Here is a 6,000-nt window from a genome sequence, read left to right on the forward strand (position 1 = left end):
TGGTTGTTTCGTTGATCATATGTGATATGTGCCGAGAAGTGGTGACCAATGTATGATTATTTCTCCGCTTTGAATGTTATCATACGTTTCTTTATAATGAATGATATCTCACCCTTTCTGTTTGAATGTTACCCTCTGTTGGTAACGTGCAGGTAATGACGAGGAGTAGTCTTGTGCCTTATAGCTCGAGTCGGTGTGTCGATGCTGTGATACGTAGCACTCGGGGGGATATAGGATTACTTGCTTATGTCTTGTTTCTTGTTGTTTATCCTTTGTTGAATTTCGTTATTATGTTATGTTGAGATTTGTTGGATATATTGTGCCATGTTGGCCTAGAGGTTTATGACTTGTATTGTTGTTGATATTTGATTTCCGCTGCGATGTGAGTACTTTCCGAATATTGATGATTAGTGCATGCGACATTGCCCTCATATATGCGTGTTATGTATCTATGTTGATGAGCATGATATGTGAATGTGATATTAGTTTTTTAAATGTGACGCCTCGAATAATTTCGTTCGAATTGTTTAAGATTTTACACTATGATTCTCCTGTTAATTGCGGGGTAGATTTGGGGTGTTACAAAGGGAGTATTAGAAAATAAGTTACACATTCAATTCTAGACAAGAATTCTTTTGACCATTATCTGTTTTTCGCTCTTTAATCATTAGAACTTGGTTTAATGCTTCTAGTTCTTTAACCTCCCCTTCCTCCATCTCTAATTTTGTTTGTAAAGTAAATAATATGTTGCAAAATGAACTAGAGGTGAAGGAATGAGGTTGAAGAAATAGGAGCATTAAAACAAGTTCTAATGCTTAAAGATAGAAATATGGATAAGGAGTTAAAGATTTCTTGTTTATCATTGAACGTGTAACTTGTTATTATAATATAACTTAATTTTTCATATTATAATGTTCTAGATTAGAGTGAAAGGTTATATGTTTAGTGAGCATTAGCGAAATTAGCATTCCATATAATTTATAATAAACTCAGTGTATATATCACAACAGTTGTTTGAAGTAACCATTGTGATAGTTAGCACGCTTATTGGCATATAATCATTATGGGGGGGAGAAACATACATAAAACCACCCATTACCTCACAACAGTTGGTCAATCGTTGTGGTATCCCTTTTTCAACTGTTATGGTATCCCTTTTCCGTAGTAGTGATGTAGTGATCTTGGTGTGTTTCCCTCCATTAGTTAAAGCGTAGGTAAAAGATAAGTTTAGGATCACGCAGAGGAAAAAGAATAGGGTTATGAGGAGACCTGCTGGTATTCAGAAGTTAATTCAAGATGGGAGAGGACATGCTGGTATCAACAAACCTGGGAAAGCTATTCGGCTTGAGATTGATCATACACTATATCATGAAGAATTTATATGGTACCAAATGGCTAAGATGAAATGGATATCTCACAGAGATAGAAACACTTGACCTTATCATATGGCATCCATTCAGAAATGGGGGAGGAATATGGTTAATATGATCAAGCTGGACAATGGAAACTGGATCGAGGATGAATGAGTCACTAAGTAACACTTCTCTAACTGATTTCATAATCTTTATACGACATAACTTGATATCGGTGACTGGATTACCACTAAAGCCTAGTCTCATCCTATTGACATGGCTACTCTGAATCATTTGGCTAAGGACTTATCCAATGATGAAGTCAAGTGATCAATTGATAATATGCCCCTTGGAAATTGCTTGGCCCTTGCGGGTTTCCCGCTGGTTTCTTCCATAATTCTTGTAACATTGTTGGCTCGCAAATGTGGAACTTCGTTCAATCCTTACGGGCTAGGCCTGAGTTGATTGTTGATATTAATTATACTGATATCTGCATGATTCCCAAGGTGGACCATCCCCATACTATGTCCCAATTCCGACCTATTTTGTTGTGCAACACTACTTTTAAAGCTTTAAGTAATTGCATTGCTTTCAGGCTTCATAAGATCATTGTTGAAGTTGTGTCTCCTCACTAGATGACTTTCAATCACGGAAGAAACATCCATGACAACATCATGATGGCTTAAGAAATGTTGCATACCATGAATAGGCTAAAGGTAAACATGGCTATTTCATTATCAAAGTTGACCAGTCCAAAGCCTACAACAAGATAAGTTGCCAGTTTGTTCATGAAGTTTATTGGAGCTTGGCTTTCTAGAGAAGCTTAACCAAGTTCTCATGAATTCCATTGATTGAGAAGTGCCAAAGACACCTCATTTGGGGAGGACTTTGTAAGTATCAGATATGCCTAAGAGGGGGGGTGAATTAGGTACTTTATAACTTTTTCGGTTTTATGGTGTAAATGTTTACGGTGATTTCCGGTAAACAACCGCTAGTCTTCCAAACTATAATAAATATGATTTGGTTACTTGCAGGATCGATTAGATTGATCCTAGGACACATAGTCAAGAAGATTGCTATCAATGTTTATTCGAACCATATTCATTATTTGTCTTCTTCAATAAGCGTTGTTCGATTAAAAGAACAAATAGTCTTGACAATCACTTCGTTACATACAAATGTGACTTCAACGAAAAGATAAGTGACATAACATAGAAAATTAAAAGGACTATTTAAACATAAAGAATCTTAAACTGCAGAAATGTAAAAGACTTTGAAAGTAAATAACATGAAAGTAATTTCGAAAGTAAATGACATTAAAGTAAAGATACAGAAATGTAAATGACAAGAAGTAAACGAAATGCAGTAATTCTGAAAGATATTTAAAAACAAAGGATAATACACATGTATTAAAATGGTGGTGTCATACGTACATTTTCTCAGCGAACTCTTTCTCTTAACGCTTGATACTTGAGTAAATATGTGAGTGATTTGTACAAAATGAACACACGGAATCCTAACATTAAGACTCCTATTTATACTAGTTTCGACCTTAACGGTCCTATACTAATCTGCTGCCACGTTTCTCATAAAAACTCCTAGCGATGCCATCTGTTACTTGGACAGTTACGAAACCGTCTTCGAATTTCAAATCTTCCCGCCTGAGTCCGTCTTCGACGCGTGGCAGTGTATTAAACAAACACTACTAAAAAAAACACGCTAAGTAGTAATACTTGAATATATTTACAAATTCGTCTAAGTCCCCGAAGACACATACTTTTCGCTAGCTTTCAGTATTCATTATCTTCATAGTGAACTTAGAAATCTTTACTCTCGAAGCATGACCATCAGTAGTCATTTTTATTTTTAAGGGATGACCATCAGTAACCATCTTTCCTTCGATTTTCTACTCCTTCGAAGGATAAATAATATGAAACGAAATCTTCAGCTAACAAATTGCCCCCAATAAATGCCTGTTTCGAGAGTCAACAGAAATAGGCGTTTCTTGTCATTATAAGATTTCGTTCTTTATTGATCTTTGAGAGTTCCAAGACTGCTGACTAACGTCATAATCATTGATGACCCTGTTTCCGAAACGTCTTGTCATTTTCAAAGATGTCTTCTCATAACTTACATTCCCACGTTTTAACCTTACTTCTTGATCATTACTCATACATACTAGGAGTGAAGCTATCTCTTATTCGACCGCCGTTGGATTAAATCACCAGCCGCCACGTGTTCTTTGGATTTTACCCAAAAGATTTAAAAAGGGTTTCCGTTAAACCTTTAAATACTTGGTCTTATATTTCTACACAACCTTCCACCTCTATTTCTTCATCTTCTTCAAAGAAAACCAAACATCTTCAATCTCTTCAAAATCTCGTTCTCTTAATCGGAAATTTCTCTATTGCTTCATCTTCAAATGTTCTTCAACCTGCTCTGAAGCTCCAATCAACAACACGGTCTGGGGAACAAGAGCACGTTCAAAACCCTAACACCGAAGAAATACGCGCTATTTACGCTTCCCAGGTAATCATTCCCTTTGAACTTTCTGGAAAATCTCTTGCCTTTATGGGTCCATTACCAGGTGAAAATATCCTATCTCTAAATAAATTCTTCCCCGCTTATTACAAGACCAGACCATTAGTTAGCAAAATTAAGATAGATGAAGATGACTGTTCTCCCCCAGGAAAATCTGCTAACATGGAAGAAACTCCCACTGAAACTCCTTTAGTTTTAGCGAAAATTAGGGTAAACTATATGACCAACTCTGTAAAAGTGTTTAGATCAATCCCTTTGGCCAAGGATCCTGATTTGTACTATGCCTGGTTAGAAAAAGTAGAGAAACAGAAAGAATCCTTCTGGAAATCGTTAGGAATATACGATTTGATTCAACTGTCCAAGACAGGTTTAGAATACAACCAACCCATGTTAGTAGCAGCAATTCACTTTTGGGATGCTTCTCACAACACTTTCCATCTCCCCTGTGGAATGGTTACCCCTACTCTTTTTGACGTGGCTGCGATTACAGGACTTCGACCAACTGGCGAAACCTTCGATCCTAACGAGATGGATAATGATACTATCGGTTTTAATGACTCACAAGTCACTTATACTGCATTCATCCAGAAGCATCATATTACCACCGAAACGGCAGTATCCGATGAAGAACACATTGCTTTTCTAGCGCTATGGCTTTCACGATGTGCCTTCTGTTCAAGATCTATTCAAGTTGCAAAGAGATACCTTTGCATGGCTAATCAGTTGCATGCTGGAAAAAAGCTCAACCTCAGCCAACTGCTTTTAGGGTCTCTTTATGAAAACCTCAGCGAAGCTGCATCTCTCACCAAGAATTTCAAATCTGGTAGTTTACTTTATGCTGGTCCTTTCTGGCTATTACAACTGTGGCTTAATGCTACATTCGAAACTCATCTTCCCTTTTGAGGAAACGTCAATGAGGAAGATAGCAAAATCAAGAATCGAACTATAGAAGGAACCAGGTTAGCTTACCTAACTCCAAAAGAAGAAATTGGAAAGCTTCGTGAACACTTCTTGGCGTATTCAATGATGTTTGCCTGGCGTAACCAGTTCGATCCCTCTATGGCCCCCTTTGTGCACAGAACAATAGGTCCTGAATGGTTTACTCGAAAATTTCCACCAACATCTCAGGATCAACAAACTGAGTCTATGGAAATTTGGGAAGCCTTTCTGACTCCAAGGTTATTTTCCCATCGTCTTCGACCATCCAAAGGTCAATGCATTCTCACGTGCTACCAACCAAATTTGGTCTCGAGATAGTTTGGGTTGGTTCAAATAAAACCCAAGTGTTTATATGAGAAAAGAAACCATATGTGTTTCCATACCTTGTACTTGACTGAAGAAGAATGTAAAACAAAAATCAACAAATACGCTGGCACCACCAAACTTCCTTCTGTCTCTTTCGAACCTGCTTTTTATTCTACACCAGACTTTCATCAACGGTGGACGAATTATTATAGCTCTCAAATCTTTGATGCTGATAGCCTTGCTCAAGCACTAACTGCAGCTTTTACTGATGTGCAGGAGAATTTTCAAAAAGGTACTTCAACTCATATTAAAGAAATCCAAGCTTTTCAAAAATTCTTTGAAACTATCTACAGGCCTGATGATCTTAGTCGGACCGTTCGTGAGGCTGCAGTCATTTTGCGCGAAAAGTTTTCCGCCAAACTGGATAAGTTGAAATTGCCCTCGTATGTTCGACCAGAACTACGTTATGAAGTGGCTTTCAAACTTAATCCTCCAAAATTCCCTCCACTACCAAGTGCTGATTTTGGTGTGGCTCTAAGTCCTCCTTTCCCAGACTGGTTCGTGTGTGGGAATGCTCTCAAAATTCTTCAAGAGAGTACCAAAAAACGCGCTGAACGAGTGGTTCCGACTAAGCACACCTTGGATACTTTCAAAGGACATCTTCATATAGATCTTAAACATGTTCGTGTCCTGACCCCAATACCTGAAGGTTTGGATTAAGACAATCTTTTTGACTGACTTTTCTTTTCTTTGCTGATATACTGATTTCAGTTTCAACTACAGCTGTTGCACGAAGGAGGAAGATCAAAGAAGCTTCTGCCCAAAAAGATTCTGGGACATCTTAGAGCAACAAACCAAGTGA

This window comes from Vicia villosa, unplaced genomic scaffold (genome assembly GCF_029867415.1).
Source record: "Vicia villosa cultivar HV-30 ecotype Madison, WI unplaced genomic scaffold, Vvil1.0 ctg.003162F_1_1, whole genome shotgun sequence".
Taxonomy (NCBI): domain Eukaryota; kingdom Viridiplantae; phylum Streptophyta; class Magnoliopsida; order Fabales; family Fabaceae; genus Vicia; species Vicia villosa.